We start from the raw sequence: 18,223 nt of genomic DNA, 5'->3' as shown, positions 1-18,223 counted from the left end.
GCGATGACATCATCGCCCCGCCTGCGCCGGCCTCTGATAGGCTGCCGGCCTAGTGCCTGCAGCCTATCAGAGGAAGGGGAAGGGACACGCCTCTCCCTCCCCTGCACCTCCGCTGGCACAGGCAGATTACTAAGGAGATGAGCGCAATGGAAGCGCTCATCTCCCTGTGCCCGGCGGCGGCTCACTTAGGGGGGGGTCATTTTAGTTGGGGGGGCACAGCATGATGTAGGGGGGGCCGTGGCCCCCTCTGGGCCCCCCTGGCGACGCCACTGCCTCAGATGGCACATAATCTACAGTATATTTAAAAGGGTTGTCCTACCATAATGACCTATTGCCTATCTACAGGTAGGTAGGTTGCTGGGGTCTGACTGCTGGAACAACCACTGATCATGAAAAAAAGGGGTCCTGAGACATTCAATTACATTATTTACCACCAATCTATGTACAAGGGTCTTAAGACCACGTTCCCTTGATCATGGGGGTACCAGCAGTCAGACCCCCACCAATCAGACACTTATCACCTGTCGTGTCATACCTGTTTCACCTTTTCACATTCCCTATCCTTAAAGGTTTTCTGTGGGTGTAAAAAAAATATATAATAATTAAGAATCTGGCCCAGAATATGTGTCAAACTAAAATACAAATGCTCGCCTGTTAAAGGGCCTATGTCCACTTTTCTAGTTATCCTCTATCCACAGGATCGGGGATAACTAAGTGATCCGTGGGGGTCTGAACGCTGGAGCTCCCACTGATCCCCCTTCTTGACTGAGTGGCAGGTCGGGCATATGTCCTGCCTCTCCATCCATTCTCTATGGGGTCGCCGGAGATGGCCGAGTACAGCGTTGGCTAATTCCAGTGATCCCAAAGAGAATGAATGGAGCAGCAGGCCGTATGTGTAGCCTGTCACACCATAAAAAGGGGGAACAGGACCCGTTCCTGGGATCAGTGGGGGTTGCAGAATCGGACCCCACTATTCATATAGTTATGCCCTATGGTGTGGAGAGGATAACTTGAAAACCTGCACAACCCCTTTAAATCCTCCACCACCAGTATCTCTTTACATGGCAGCAGTGATGCCTGTAAATACGGAATATCATCACTGCCGCCATGTAAACCATACGTGTCAATACTGGAGAATATGACGCACTGTGCAGTATTTTTCGGGCATAAGTCCAACCCCCTTTGCAGGTCACAACCTTTATCAAAGCCCAAGCAAAGGTGCTAGAGGAGCAACGTGAGCAAAGGGCACAAACAGAGGGTCATAACTGAAGCAGAGACATTAGGGTCACCTGAGGCAGGGTATTAGTGGGGATCCTGGAACAGGGGTAACTGGAGAAGAGGCAATATTAGTGGTGCATTTAGAGTGGGGCATCTGGAGCTGGGGCACTTATGGGGTGCACCTAAAGCAGAGGCATTAGGGTCACCTGAGGCAGGGTAATAGTGGGGATCCTGGAGCAGGGGTATTAGGGGGCAACTGGAGAAGATTTAATATTAGGGGTACTTTTAGAGTGGGGGCATTGGGGGGGCATCTGGAGCACTTATGGGGGTGCACCTAAAGCAGAGGCATTGGGGGGACATAGGGCAGAGTCCCCCCAATGCCACTCTGAACTGTGCAGAGAGCAGCACACACTCATTGATCTGTGTCTGCTATAAACAAATCCCCTATTTCCCCCTTACAGTCTCCTACAGCTCACTACTGTCACACACCTGAGAAATCAGCCCAGCACCACAGAGGAGTCCTTCTCTCCAGCAGCCACAGTTTTCTGACAGCAGGGAGGGCAGGAGGATGGCCATACATGTTCTCTCCTCCTTCACTGCCAGCAGCGAGGGAAGTTTAGAAAATACTGTGCTGGGGAGAAAGATGGCTAGAAGGTTGGAGGAGTGTTTAAACTAGGGACTGGGGGGGAGGGTAATTACGTTATAGGAGGGGAAGATAGTGCAGATAGAGACCGGGGGCAAGGTAATAAGAATGGGGGAGGAATGGAAGGAGGGACTAGAACAGTTCAGAAGGAAAGGTGTAGGGTAAAAAATATACATAAACCTCTCAAATGTATGTATACTAATGCCAGAAGCCTGACTAATAAAACTGGTGAACTGGAATTAGTGATGTGTGAGGAGGACTATGACATAGTGGGAATAACTGAGACATGGCTGGATGATAGCTATGACTGGGCAGTTAATGTACAAGGTTACAGTCTGTTTAGAAAGGATCGTCAAAACCGGAGAGGGGGAGGGGTCTGCCTTTATATAAAGTCCTGTCTAAAGCCCACAGTCCGAGAAGATATAAGTGAGGGACATGAACATGTGGAGTCACTGTGGGTAGAGATACATGGAGCTAAAAACAACAATAAATTACTAATAGGAGTTTACTATAAACCACCTAATATACCAGAGTCCACAGAAAATCTACTACTAAACGAGATAGACGAGGCGGCAAATCATAATGAGGTGGTTATTATGGGGGACTTCAACTACCCAGATATAGACTGGGAAACTGAAACTTGTATATCTCATAAGGGAAACAGGTTCGTGGCAATAACCAAAGACAATTACCTTTCCCAACTGGTTCAGGACCCGACTAGAGGGACGGCCATACTGGACTTAGTATTAACCAATAGACCTGACAGAACAACAGACGTGCAGGTTGGGGGACACCTGGGAAATAGTGACCATAAAGTAATAACCTTCCAATTATCATTCAAAAGAGCGTTTCTACAGGGAGGAACAAAAATACCAAACTTCAAAAAAGCTAAATTTAGCCAACTAAGAGAGGCCATAGGCCAAACTAACTGGGACAAAGTCCTCACAAATACAGACACAAAATGGGATATCTTTAAAAACATCCTAAAATCTCATTGTGAGAGGTACATACCGTATGGTAATAAAAGGTTAAGGAACAAAAATAAACCAATGTGGATAAATAGAACTGTAAAGAAAGCAATAAATGACAAAAAGAAAGCATATAAAACACTAAAACAGGAGGGTAGCACGGAAGCACTGAAAAACTATAAGGAAAAAAATAGAACATGTAAAAAACAAATAAAAGCGGCCAAACTAGAGACCGAGAGATTAATTGCCAAAGAGAGTAAAACTAACCCTAAAATGTTCTTCAATTATATAAATGTTAAAAAGTATAAATCTGAAGGTGTTGGCCCTTTAAAGAGTAATGAGGGGGGAGTCGCAGAGAGCGACGAGGAGAAAGCAAAGCTGTTAAATATTTTTTTCTCCAATGTATTCACTGAGGAAAATAAATTGTCAGATGACATGCAGAATGCAAAAATAAATTCCCCATTAAAAGTGTTCTGTCTGACCCAGGAAGAAGTACATCAGCGACTTAAAAAGATTAAAATAGACAAATCGCCAGGACCGGATGACATACACCCCCGTATCCTAAAGGAATTAAGTAATGTCATAGCCAGACCCTTATTTATGATATTTGCAGACTCTATACTGACAGGGAATGTCCCACAGGATTGGCGCGTGGCATATGTGGTGCCAATATTCAAAAAGGGGCCAAAAACAGAGCCTGGAAACTATAGGCTGGTAAGTTTAACATCTGTTGTGGGTAAACTGTTTGAAGGTTTTCTGAGAGATGCTATATTAGAGCATCTCAACGGAAATAAGCAAATAACGCCATATCAGCATGGCTTTGTGAGGGATCGGTCATGTTAGACTAATTTAATCAGTTTCTATGAGGAGGTAAGTTCTAGACTTGACAGCGGCGAATCAATGGATGTCGTATATCTGGACTTCTCCAAAGCATTTGACACTGTACCACATAAAAGGTTAGTATAGAAAATGAGAATGCTCGGACTGGGAGAAAACGTCTGTAAGTGGGTAAGTAACTGGCTGAGTGATAGAAAACAGAGGGTCGTTATTAACGGTACACACTCAGATTGGGTCACTGTCACTAGTGGAGTACCTCAGGGGTCAGTATTGGGCCCTATTCTCTTCAATATATTTATTAATGATCTTGTAGAAGGCTTGCATAGTAAAGTATCAATTTTCGCAGATGACACTAAACTGTGTAAAGTAATTTACACTGATGAGGACAGTATACTACTACAGAGGGATCTGGATAGATTGGAGGCTTGGGCAGATAAGTGGCAGATGAGGTTTAACACTGACAAATGTAAGGTTATGTACATGGGAAGGAAAAATGCAAGTCACCCGTACATACTAAATGGTAAAACACTCGGTAACACTGACATGGAAAAGGATCTAGGAATTTTAATAAACAGCAAACTAAGCAGCAAAAACCAGTGTCAGGCAGCTGCTGCCAAGGCCAACAAGATAATGGGTTGCATCAGAATGGGCATAGATTCCCGTGATATGAACATAGTCCTACCACTTTACAAATCGCTAGTCAGACCACACATGGAGTACTGTGTACAGTTCTGGGCTCCTGTAAACAAGGCAGACATAGCAGAGCTGGAGAGGGTTCAGAGGAGGGCAACTAAAGTAATAACTGGAATGGGGCAACTACAGTACCCTGAAAGATTATCAAAATTAGGGTTATTCACTTTAGAAAAAAGACGACTGAGGGGAGATCTAATTACTATGTATAAATATATCAGGGGTCAGTACAGAGATCTATCCCATCATCTATTTATCCCCAGGACTGTGACTGTGACGAGGGGACATCCTCTGCGTTTGGAGGAAAGAAGGTTTGTACACAAACATAGAAAAGGATTCTTTACGGTAAGAGCAGTGAGACTATGGAACTCTCTGCCTGAGGAGGTGGTGATGGTGAGTACAATAAAGGAATTCAAGAGGGGCCTGGATGTATTTCTGGAGTGTAATAATATTACAGGCTATAGCTACTAGAGAGGGGTCGTTGATCCAGGGAGTTATTCTGATTGCCTGATTGGAGTCGGGAAGGAATTTTTTATTCCCCTAAAGTGGAGAAAATTGGCTTCTACCTCACAGGGTTTTTTGCCTTCCTCTGGATCAACATGCAGGATAACAGGCCGAACTGGATGGACAAATGTCTTTTTTCGGCCTTATGTACTATGTTACTGCGGGGCCTCCTGTACAATTTACACCAGTAGGAGGCTGCATCCCTGTGCGATACTGCCAAAGTCGCTACAATAATTATATCTCCTGAGAAAGGAGAAATATTTACTCCTCCATCTTATCTCAGGGCTCAGAAGACTGGGGTCCCACCGAGGAATCCCCCGCCTCCCCGGTGGGCCAGTCCAAGCCTAACTGGACCTTCTTGTCACTGATGTCATCACCCACATGTGAAGGCCTAACTGGATGGACGGATGACTTTTTTCAGCTTTACACATTATGTTACCCGAGTGCCCAGCCACTGATATTCTGATAACCACAGCGTCAGACTGGGGTTCCCTAAGCCCATCAGGGCAAGTGATTCGGTTATGCTGTAACACCGTGAACCGCAGCAATTTGTGGCAAATGACATGACAACAGCACCAAGTGAATATGTTCTTAAAGAGTTATCGTGGATTTTATTATCAATAGCCTATCCTCAGGTCATCAATATCTAATCAGCAGAGGTCCAACTTCCCACATCCCCACCGATCAGCCGTGTAAGAGTAGTCCCAGAGCCAGAAGTCTATGCTAGAACTGCTTGGCTCTGGCCATTGTGTAGTGGACATACAGCTCTGCTCCCATTCATTTCAGCTCTGTCCACTACACAATGGATGGAGCTATGTAGTTCGAACATCAACTTAGATACTCTACCAGCTGATTGTCAGAGGTGTGGCGTGATGGACCTGAGGATGGGCCATCAATAGTAAAATCCTGGATGACCCCTTTGGTTTTCTTCTGCTGGACATTCAGGCCCTGTTGTATGAAGTATCTGTCCTTTATACTTTCTCTACTTTTATGATCCATTCCTGATTTTTGGCTTCCAAAACTGGATCCAAAAACCTGACCGTGTGGCTGTACCCTAATGAATGATCACTGTATTTGCATAATTTCAGTGTAGATTAGCAACCCATGCAGAAGTTGTAATGGCAGCCATATTGCTTGTCACCTATCATTTCCAGAAATTAAGCAAAAAGAAGAATTGGGATTTTAACAGCTTGACTGCAGAAGACAACTTTAGGATTAATATAAACTGGGATTATCTTTTTCTTTGCCAAGGCCATGTTACTCCACGTTCACGTGGCCTAGGCACATAACGTTTATTTCTCATCATAAAATCATTCCTTTATTTTTCATATGTTTAAAAACTATCAGCTACGCCACCCTAGAGACTGCTGATGGACAAATAGACACCCGCTATTTGCTCGCGGTGCAAAGGGATCTGTAGCGGTACAGAACAATACTGTCCGTACCCTTTATACTAGAGTCTTCTGGATAGTACAACTATTCAAATGCAGCCAGATCCAGGGTGCGCACACTGTTTAAACTTATCACATGTCCCCTCCTTCACTAGCAGACTGCCCGCAACCCCTGAAAACGCCAATGAGTTGGCAAAACATGTCGGGGGGCAGCATGTGATAAGTTTTTAAACAGTGTGCGCACCCTGGATTTGGCTGCATTAGAATAGTTGTACTCTCTAGAAGACTCTAGTATAAAGGGTACGGACAGTATTGTTCCGTCTTATGGGACGAATACTAAAGAGTACCGGAGGACTGGGAAGCAGTCTGTACTCACCGCTTCCTGTTCCTCTGTCGTTCGCTGCGCACAGCGTGCAGGTGCTCTGTCACCTCACTCTGTGTGTGTCGGGTCACAGCACAGCCGACGGGAGGAAGAAGAAGAGAGAGCGCTGGAGGCGAGGAGCGGCGGCGTAGAAGAGGTAAGTGGATTTTTTTATTTTATGTGTTATGAGGCATGGGGACTGGTGATCTGCGGCTGGGAGCTAGTGATCTGAGGCTGGGGGCTGCTGATCTGAGGCATGGAGGCTGATTATCACCGTGCCTGCGCACAGCATTACCCATTATGGGCATCGGCATCCGAGCATTTATTGCGCATGCGCCGACCCCAACATCCCGATCTAGCCAGCGGCTACTTCCGCCGGCTAGATAGGGATGTTGGGGCCGGCGCATGCGCAATAAACGCTCGGATGCAGATGCCCATAATCGGTAATGCTGTGCGCAGGAGCGGGGATTCGGATGCACGGCGCTGCATTTCACACTGAAGGGAGAAGGTAATCGGAAGAACCTAGGGCGGGCCAGAGTGGTGAAAGGGGAGGGGTTTCAGATGAATAGCGACGAGGGGCCTGGGCTCCGGCCGCTTGAACGCCGCCCCTGGGCACCTTCAGACCTAATTTTCATATTGAATAAAAGTGTTTTTTGAAGACAATAAGCGACGGACAGCTATACGGTAAGTGGCATTCACATATGGGGACTATAATGCTGATGATGGTGTTAGTGTTCTATAACGGTCAGTATAGGTGAAAGACTCCCTTTAATACTTGTACATGAATCAGACATTTAAAGATTTAAAGTAACTCTATTGAGGAGCTGAAGGGCAGTGCCCATAGGGGTCGATCACCTATTGTTCCCACGCACCTTGCTCCTTGGCTGATTTCTAGCTCAGCAGAGAAGTTTATCTGTGACTACAGTTCAGTTACACTGCCCACAGGGAGTCTGAGGTAGGCCTCTTTCACACGACCGTTGTGTGCACCCGTGGCCGTTGTGCCGTTTTCCGTTTTTTTTCGCGGACCCCATGACTTTCAATGGGTCCGTGGAAAAAACGGAAAATGCACCGTTTTGCAGCCGCATCCGAGATCCGTGTTTCCTGGCCGTGAAAAAAATAAGACCTGTCCTATTTTTTTCACGGCCAACGGTTCACGGACCCATTCAAGTCAATGGGTCCGTGAAAGAACACGGATGCACACAAGATTGGCATCCGTGTCCGTGATCCGTGGCCGTAGGTTAGTTTTTATACAGACGGATCCGAAGATCCGTCTGCATAAAAGCTTTTTCATAGCTGAGTTTTCACTTCGTGAAAACTCAGAACCGACAGTATATTCTAACACAGAAGCGTTCCCATGGTGATGGGACGCTTCTAGTTAGAATACACTACAAACTGTGTACAAGACTGCCCCCTGCTGCCTGGCAGCACCCTATCTCTTACAGGGGGCCGTGATCAGCACAATTAACCCCTTCAGGTGCGGCACCTGAATGGGTTAATTGTACTCTCATATCCCCTGTAAGAGATCAGGGCTGCCAGGCAGCAGGGGGCAGACCCTCCCCCCCTCCCCAGTTTGAATATCATTGGTGGCCAGTGCGGCCCCCCCCCCCCCTCTATTGTAATTATTCGTTGGTGGCACAGTGTGCGCCCCCCCCCCCCTCCCTCTATTGTAATAATTCGTTGGTGGCACAGTGTGCGCCCCCCCCCTCTCTCCCTCTATTGTAATAAATCGTTGGTGGCACAGTGTGCGCCCCCCCCCCCCTCTCTCCCTCTATTGTAATAATTCGTTGGTGGCACAGTGTGCGCCCCCCATCGGCCCCCCCTCCCTCTATAGCATTAACAACATTGGTGGCCAGTGTGCGGCCTCCCATCTCCCCCCCCCCCCCCCATCATTGGTGGCGGCGGAGTTCCGATCGGAGTCCCAGTTTAATCGCTGGGGCTCCGATCGGTAACCATGGCAACCAGGACTGTTGCCATGGTTACTTAGCAATAGTACAATAGTAGAAGATTCATACTTACCTGCTGCTGGCTGCTGCTGCGATGTTCGTGTCCGGCCGGGAGCTCCACCTACTGGTAAGTGACAGGGTCTGTGCGGCGCATTGCTAAATGAACTGTCACTTACCAGTAGGAGGAGCTCCCGGCCGGACACGCACATCGCAGCTCCCAGGTAAGTATTAATCTTTTACTATTGTACTATTGCTAGAACTCCGCTGCCACCAATGATGGGGGGGGGGGGGGAGATGGGAGGCCGCACACTGGCCACCAATGTTGTTAATGCTATAGAGGGAGGGGGGGCCGATGGGGGGCGCACACTGTGCCACCAACGATTTATTACAATAGAGGGAGGAAGGGGGGGGGGGCGGGGTGGCGCACACTGTGCCACCAACGAATTATTACAATAGAGGGAGGAAGGGAGGGGGCCGCACTGGCCACCAATGATATTCAAACTGGGGAGGGGGGGGTCTGCCCCCTGCTGCCTGGCAGCCCTGATCTCTTACAGGGGTATATGATAGTACAATTAACCCCTTCAGGTGCGGCACCTGAGGGGTTAATTGTGCTGATCACGGCCCCCTGTAAGAGATCGGATACTGCTAGGCAGCAGGGGGCAGTCATGTAAACAGTTTGTAGTATATTCTAACTAGAAGCGTCCCCATCACCATGGGAACGCCTCTGTGTTAGAATATACTGTCGGAAATGAGGTTTCACGATCTAACTCATATCCGACAGTATATTCTAACATAGAGGCGTTCCCATGGTGATGGGGACGCTTCAAGTTAAAATATACCATCGGATTGGAGAAAACTCCGATCAGATGGTATAAAAGGGACTCCAGACTTTACATTGAAAGTCAATGGGAACGGATCCGTTTGAAATGGCACCATATTGTGTCAACATCAAACGGATCCGTCCCCATTGACTTGCATTGTAATTCAGGACGGATCCGTTTGGCTCCGCACGGCCAGGCGGACACCAAAACGACTTTTTTTTCATGTCCGTGGATCCTCCAAAAATCAAGGAAGACCCACGGACGAAAAAACGGTCACGGAAAAACGGGACCCCGTTTTGCGGACCGTGAAAATATACTGTCGTGTGCAATAAGCCGTAGTCTGAGACACACCCCAGCTCATCATTGCTTCAGGCTGCTCTCTTATCTCCGCTCTGCCGCCTCAGATTTGCTGATTCCATGACATAAGTCTATCGCAGGCTCACCGAGGAGTCAGCAGGGTTGCCAATTGCCAGTAAAATTCCAGACATTCTGAAAAAAGTAGAAAATTGTGGGTAAAATTTATCATTTCCCCCTTTGCCTTTTTTGATGTTTTAAAACTTTTTAAATGCTATTGCAACTTTTTTCGTTGTAACTTTTTTTTAAGCTGTTTTTATGCCGCTGACAGCAGTTATTGAAAATGGGGTGTGGTGAGTATGTACGAGGCCATCACCGGGGGCGAACCTGTAGGGGTGCAGGGTAGCAATCGCTACTGGGCCCAGGATCTCTGACGTGGCCCAAAGACCCTTGTGCCACATAAGAAGACATTGGTATTATAAAAAGGGCATGCAGGTCAAGTTATACCTCTGGCTGGAAGGAAGGGGTTAGGTGGGGGTGCTGATTCAATTTTTGCCTCAGACAACATGAAGGCTATGTGCTCCCCTGCCCCTGGCCACAAAGCACTGAGGGAAGGTGGGCCCAAGCTGAACTCTTGCACCAGGGCCCATGAGTGTTTAGTTACGCTCCTGGCCATCACCTGTGATTTTTGGATAAGTTGTTCAGAACAAAAGAAATAATCAGGTAGACAACTCTAAAAGTCATTGCATGGAGAGCTGATATCCAGTACAGCAAAGGAAGACTGATGATACAGTGCAAACTTCTATGGTAGTTGTTAATTGTTAGGCTTTGTTCACATTACGTTTATGGCCTCTATTTATCATAGACACCAAGATGTGTATGTTAAACGGATGCCTCTAAGAGATACCATACAGCAGCATCCGTCACCCATAGAGTCCTTTGTAAAAAAAAAAAAAAAAACTATGGAGGTAATTTATCATGAGGGGAATATTTGAAGTCAGTTTCGCCCGAGTCAGAGTTGGAGTACTTTTCACCAAATTTCTCAAATGTCCCACTTTTGTCTAGAAATGTTACTCCATTTTTCCTGTGTTACCCTTGCAGAGGAGTGATTTTGCGCCTGTTTTACGACTTTTTACAAAGTATCATGGTAAATTGGGAGTGAAACTCATTATCATAGCTAACCATGCCCACTGGAGTCAGTGGTGTAACAATGTAAAAAGTTGCAAAATGTATACACAAAGGACCCAAAAAGTCGCAAAGCCACTATTTTGTGACTTTTTGAAGCCAGAATTCTGGAGTGCAGGGCGTGATAAATTACCCCCTATATGTTTAACATACAGTATACTTTTTATTCCCGGATACCGTTATATGGAATAGCACCGTCTACTATGTTATTGTTTTTGTTATTTGTGGTATACCAGCCAAAGCGGATGAATACGAAGATACTCTTTTGTCCTCCGTCTGGCTAATGCAACTCTATGGATATGTTTAGCGAGTAAACGGACATCACAAACATGATGTGAACATAGCCTTACATACATACTGAGTCGAGTGAACCATAGAGAGTCCCTGGAGAGTCACTTTAAAATGTGACAAATATGTCCAGAATTTTGCAACGCAACTTATTAAGAAACTTTCCTTCCTTCTCGACCTCTAACCATTTCCTGTATACCATATTGTAAATATGCAGCCGTGTAAAATTCAGCAACATTGTCTTATTTCCTTATTTTATTACCAGAAATCATTACTTATAAAATTACTATTGAAATCAGACACTCAAGTTTACATCATACTGTGTTCAGACAGGACATTTTTGGGAAGTTTTTCTTATGTTTTGATTAGTTTTCTTTCTAAGTGGTTTTTTCAGCTCCCTGCACAAATCTTAGAGCTGTACAGGTGAAACTCAAAAAATTAGAATATCATTTATTTCAGTAATGCAACTTAAAAGGTGAAACTAATATATGAGATAGACTCATTACATGGAAAGCGAGATATTTCAAGCCTTTATTTGTTATAATTTGGATGATTATGGCTTACAGCTTATGAAAGTCACAATTTCAGGTACCCTTTGCTCATGGGGTATGGACTAATTAGCTGACTAGAGTGTGACACTTTGAGCCTAGAATATTGAACCTTTTCACAAAATTCTAATTTTAAGTTGCATTACTGAAATAAAAGAACTTTTGCACAATATTCTAATTTTTCGAGTTTCACCTGTACACCTCCGCCGCTGGAAGAAGCACTGTGAATGGATGCACAGCTCCATTCAAAGTGTAGTGGCCGTGCTGGGTACTGCAGCTCAGCTCTCAGTGACCTAAATGGCTACTGAGCTGCAGTAACCCAGTACGGCCACTACACTTTGAACGGAGCTGTGCTTCCTATTCCATTGAAAGTGCTAGTTTCATTACCGGAGGCTGCAGGGAACAGCTAGTGGGGGAGTGGGGTGTCAGACCCTCAGCGATCAGATATTGATGACCTACCCTGAGGATAGGTCATCATTATCAAGAGCCTAGAAAACCCCTTTAAGATAGGTTCTCAGTTTTAAAAGACTGAAAACCCCCTTTAAAGGGGTTTTCTGAGATTTTGTAACTATCCCATATAGGTCATCAGTATCTGATGGGGGTTCGACACCCAGAATCCCCGCCGATTAGCTGTTTGAGAACTGATTGTGGTGACTGCATTTTTTTAAATTGGGTAGATGGTGGTTGTGGTATCTTTACTGTTAAGGCCCCATTCACACAACGTATTTTTGGTCCACATACGATCTGCATTTTTCTGTAAATAGGATGCAGACCCATTCATTTCAATGGGTCCGCAAAAAATGAGGACAGCATTGTTATAATAGATCTGCAAAAAAACGGATGCAACATGGACATCACATGGACATCATCTTTTGTGGATCTGTGTTTTGCAGACCGCAAAATACATACAGTGGTGTAAATGCACCCTTAGGCCCCTTTCACACGAGCGAGTATTCCGCGCGGATGCGATGCGGGAGGTGAACGCATTGCACCCGCACTGAATACCGACCCATTCATTTCTATGGGGCTGTTCACATGAGCGGTGATTTTCACGCATCACTTATGCGTTGCGTGAAAATCGCAGCATGTTCTATATTCTGCGTTTTTCACGCAACGCAGGCCCCATAGAAGTGAATGGGGTTGCGTGAAAATCGCAAGCATCCGCAAGCAAGTGCGGATGCGGTGCGATTTTTACGCACGGTTGCTAGGAGACGATCAGGATGGAGACCCGATCATTATTATTTTCCCTTATAACATGGTTATAAGGGAAAATAATAGCATTCTGAATACAGAATGCAAAGTAAAATAGCACTGGAGGGGTTAAAAAAATAAAAAAATAAATTTAACTCACCTTAATCCACTTGCTCGCGTAGCCCGGCATCTCCTTGTGTCTCCTTTGTTGAAGGACCTGTGGTGAGCATTAATTATAGTTCAAGGACCTGTGATGACGTCACTCCGGTCATCACATGGTACGTCACATGATCTTTTACCATGGTGAATCACAAGGAGATGCCGGGCTACGCGAGCAAGTGGATTAAGGTGAGTTAAAAAATTTTTTATTTTTTTTTAACTCCTCCAGTGCTATTTTACTTTGCATTCTGTATTCAGAATGCTATTATTTTCCCTTATAACCATGTTATAAGGGAAAATAATACAATCCACAGAACACCGATCCCAAGCCCTAACTTCTGTGAAGAAGTTCGGGTTTGAGTACCAAACACGCACGATTTTTCTCACGCGAGTGCAAAACGCATTACAATGTTTTGCACTCGTGCGGAAAAATCGCGGGTGTTCCCGCAATGCACCCGCACATTTTTCCGCAACGCCCGTGTGAAAGAGGCCTAAGCCACTACACGTCAGCTTTAAGAACAGTGATAGTCTATGGGGTTATTCACACAGCGTTTTCTTTTTATTTATTTTTTACGGCTAGTGAATAACTGACATCAAAAAATAGAACATGTTCTATCACGTCCGTTTTTACTGACCGGCACCCCCCCATACAATTGAATGGGACCATTTTAAAGTCTGTTAACTCAGCTCGGTAACTATAAAAATGACCTGAACGGCTGATAGAACCCACAATGGAGGCTCCGAAACACCTAAGATTACTACATCACAATGTCAGTCAGCCAGTGACTGGGCAACTAGGGTGACTAGGTAAAATATAATGAAGCATGTAACTTATAGAGGTGCACAATGCGGTAGAAATTTCTTGAAGTTACCAACACTGCTGCATAATGAAGTGAGATGTATTTATGTCAAACATGACAGGATGTGGTCACAGAGCAGATGTCTCTTGAACAATGTTTCCTCCTTGAACATTTTTCATTTAAGGTGCCACCACGGAGGATGTTTCTTCATGGCCCTCTGCCTATATGAAGGATTTACGCTTTCCATTTATAAGGAGGAAGAACTCTGTTCACCATGTTTCTTGTTCAGCAGTCCATAACATCTACATATGTCCAATCTAAACCATACTTCAATTACAGTGACATCAAACACAAGATAAAACCTGGTAGCACGTTCTGTAATGCAGCCTTAAAGGGGTTGTGGCAGATCCATATAAAGAGGCTTTCCAAGTGTTTTTTTTACTGATGACCTATACTCTTGATAGGCCATCGGTATCTAATCGATGGGGTCCGACACCCGGGACCCCTGCCAATCAGCTATTTGAGAAGGCACCGGCACTTGCAGTAGCACCGCGGCCTTCTCTCTGCTCACTAAGCACAGCGCCGTACATTCTATAGTGGCTGTCCTTGATATCGCAGCTCAGCACCATTCACTTGAATGGGGCTGAGCTGCCATAGGCCATGTGACCGATGACCATGACATCACATGGCCTAGGAAAAGCTGGAGACCGCCACAGCACTACTAAGTGCCGTCGCCTTCTCAAACAGCTGATCCATGGGGGTCTCAGATGTTGGACCCCCACCAATCAGATACTGATGGCCTATTGAGGATAGGTGATCATCAGTAAAAAAAAATAAAAAATTTATGGGGTTGTTCCAAGAAAAATATTCTACAGTTTTCAAATCAGCACCTGGATCTAAATACTTTTGTAATTCCATGTAATTAAAAATTTAGGCTAGTCACTAAGATAGGGCTCATTCAGACGGCCATATGAATGAGTCCGCATCTGTTCAACAATTTTGCGTAAACGGGTTCGGACCCATTCATTTCAATGGGGCTCCAAAATATGCAGACAGCACACCGTGTGCTGTCCGCATCTGTGGTTCTGCTACGCGGTTCTACGGAAAAGGTAGAGCTTGGCCTATTCTTGTCAGCAATTGCGTACAAGAATAGGCATTTTCTATTATGGTTGCGGCCATGTGCAGTCTGCAAATTGTGGAATGCACACGGCCGGTATCCGTGTTTTGCAGATCCACAATTTGCGGATTCACAAAGCACTACGGTTATATGAATGGGCCCGTAGTCAGTGAAATCTATTTTTGTAGCGCCAACTGCTGATTGCTTTTTTTTATTTCTCCATCCACCTCACTGAGGTAGATGCACATGCTCAGTTCCATTCTTCAACTGTCACCAGCTGCAGCAGAAGGGGTACACACCTTGAGAAAGGACACGTCCCCTGAGAAAGGATACGTCCCCTGAGAAAGGGCACGCCCCCTGAGCTGCCAACTAGAAATAAATCTAGCAGAGCAATTGGAGCAATGAATCAGGAGATCTCTGGAGGTACAGGGCTGGTTCTAGCTTTGTTAGAACTAGATTGTCAGGTACTCTATGATGTCTGATTTTCATTTTTTACTTTAATCATGGGATAACCACTTTAAGGCCTTTTTACATGGGCCAAGAGGCAACCAATTGCCTACTGTCAGGCCTCTTTCACACGGGCGTCGTGTGTGAGGGCCGGAGAAGATGCGGGTGCGTTGCGGGAAAATGTGCGATTTTTCCGTACGAGTGCAAAGCATTTTAATGCATTTTGCACATGCGTGAGAAAAATCAGCATGTTTGGTACCCAGACCCCGAACCCTGACTTCTTCACAGAAATTCGGGTTAGGTGTTGTGTAGATTTTATTATTTTCCCTTTTAACATGGCTATAAGGGAAAATAATAGCTTTCTTAATACAGAATGCTAAGTAAATTAGGGATGGAGGGGTTAAAAAAATAAAAATTTAACTCACCGCATCCACTTGTTCGCGCAGCCCGGCTTGTCTTCTTTCTTCTTCTTTGAGGACCTGGGAGGAAAAGGACCAGCTGCAGCAGAAGGGGTACACACCTTGAGAAAGGACACGTCCCCTAAGAAAGGATACGTCCCCTGAGAAAGGGCACGCCCCCTGAAATGCCAGCTAGAAATAAATCTAGCAGAGCAATTGGAGCAATGAATCAGGAGATCTCTGGAGGTACAGGGCTGGTTCTAGCTTTGTTAGAACTAGATTGTTAAAAATATATATATAATTAAACTCACCGCATCCACTTGTTTGCGCAGCCCGGCTTTTCTTCTTTCTTCTTCTTTGAGGACCTGGGAGGAAAAGGACATTTGGTGACGTCACTGCGCTTGTCACATGGTCCATCACCATGGTGATGGACCATGTGATGAGCGCAGTGACGTCACCAAAGGTCCTTTTCCTCCCAGGTCCTCAAAGAAGAAGAAAGAAGACAAGCCGGGCTGCATGAACAAGTGGATGAGGTGAGTTAAATGTTTTTATTTTATTTTTTTACCCCTCCATCCCTAATTTACTTAGCATTCTGTAATACGAATGCTATTATTTTCCCTTATAACCATGTTATAAGGGAAAATAATAAAGATCGGGTCCCCATCCCGATCGTCTCCTAGCAACCATGCATGAAAATCGCTTGCTTGTGATTTTCATGCAGCCCCATTCACTTCTATTGGGCCTGCGTTGCGTGAAAAACACACAATATAGAGCTTGCTGCGATTTTCACGCAACGCCCAAGTGATGCGTGAAAATCACTGCTCATGTGCACAGCCCCATTGGAGTGAACGGGTCCGGATTCAGTGCCGGTGCAATGCGTTCACCTCACGCATTGCACCCGTGCTGAATTCTCGCCCGTGTGAAAGGGGCCTTAAGCAGAGCGGAGAGCTTTAAAAGGGCCCTATCTCTAGGCGCATGCTCACACAGATAAAGCTCGCAGTCTTAGGACCACCCACTGGACTCATGAACCCAAAAAGAGCAGCGAATAAAATCCATACATCTCAATCCATAGTGAATATTTTTCATGTATCTTTGTCAGGAGCAGGCTTGATAAAGGCATTGTGTGGGAATAAAAGACGTTTCTTAAGAAGTTCTGACTTCATCCGGACACTGATTTGAAGTATCAGGCCTCATGCACACGACCGTTGTTGTGTTCCGTGTCCGTTGCACCGTTTTTCGTGATTTTCTGCGGACCCATTGATTTTCAATGGGTCCGTGGAAATCTCGGCTAATGCACCGTTTGCCATCCGCGTCCGTGATCCGTGGTTCCAGTCCGTCAAAAAAATATAACCTGTCCTATTATTTTAACGGAAAACGGTTCGCGGACCCATTCAGGTCAATGGGTCCGCTAAAAAACGTGGAGGCACATCGGATTGTCATCCGCGTCCGTTTTATTTCTATCATTTGCCATGGCAAAACTGTCTGCCAGAACTTGTGGCAATAAAATTGTAACGGGGTTCCGAAGGTGCACTCGGTCTCCCATTAGCCGCAGACCTGCTGCTTAGCTTCTGGAGCGAGGATCTGTGTTTGACCTCGTTCCCAGGGCGGCTTTGCTAGCTGGGAGGCCCCCTGCTCCTAAGTCTGCCTTGAGCGCCGAGCTGATCACTCGGTGCTCGACTGGTTGGTCTGTCGGTCATGTGACGCTGGCCACGTCACATGACCCTCACTCCCCACTATAAATACAGGCAGCCTGCTGGCCACAGGTTGCCTGTTAATTTAGGTTCCACCTGTGGTTTTTGTCTTTCCTGACGTACTTACCTCCTGCTGTATTCCTGACGATCCTCTGCTTGCTCCTTGTGTACTTTGCTGCTCTCCTGGTATTCTGACCCCGGCCTCCTCCTGACGATCCTCTGCTGACTCCTTTGGTACTTCACGTCTCTCCTGGTATTTATGACCCCGGCTTCTGCTGACAATTCTCTGCTTGCTCCATTTGTACTTCGTAGCTTTCCTGGTATTGACTCGGTCCGTTCTTGTTCTGTTGTTTGTCTGTCTGTCATCCCTGCACTTATTCCAAGCTAGGGATTGCCGTCCAGTTGTCCCCTGTCATTTAGACTCGCGAGGCAAGTAGGCAGGGGTAAGGGTGGAGCGCAGTGGTCACTTCCCTCCCCCCTGTGTGTGTGTGTACGCGACCGTTACAAAAATAAAATAAAAATCAGATACAGGAAGTTTAAGGTCACAGGTTATGCAAATTGCTAGGCACCTATGGTGAAAATCCATAGTGTGATGTGGCAGTGAGTGTCTGGCTATTATATTTTGGGCCAACTAAGATGCCCCGCTGGAATGTGGAGAGACTTATTTGTTTGGTGCAGGAGAGGCCCGAACTATGGGACACCCAGTCAAATATTTATCAGGACCGAGTT

The 18,223-nt window shown here is 45.8% G+C and overlaps 1 long non-coding RNA gene across 1 annotated transcript in view; it reads left to right on the top strand.

The window, feature by feature from the left end:
- LOC120994845 overlaps positions 1–16,992 on the top strand; it is a 29,069-nt gene extending 12,077 nt beyond the window's left edge. The window contains exons 2-3 of the long non-coding RNA XR_005777481.1: positions 16,283–16,336; positions 16,903–16,992. This is a non-coding gene — a long non-coding RNA (uncharacterized LOC120994845). The remainder of the gene's footprint in view (positions 1–16,282; positions 16,337–16,902) is intronic.
- The last annotated feature ends 1,231 nt before the right edge of the window (positions 16,993–18,223 follow it).

The sequence above is a fragment of the Bufo bufo genome, chromosome 3 (genome assembly GCF_905171765.1).
Source record: "Bufo bufo chromosome 3, aBufBuf1.1, whole genome shotgun sequence".
Classification (NCBI taxonomy): domain Eukaryota; kingdom Metazoa; phylum Chordata; class Amphibia; order Anura; family Bufonidae; genus Bufo; species Bufo bufo.
This window is presented reverse-complemented; position numbering and strand designations above follow the sequence as displayed.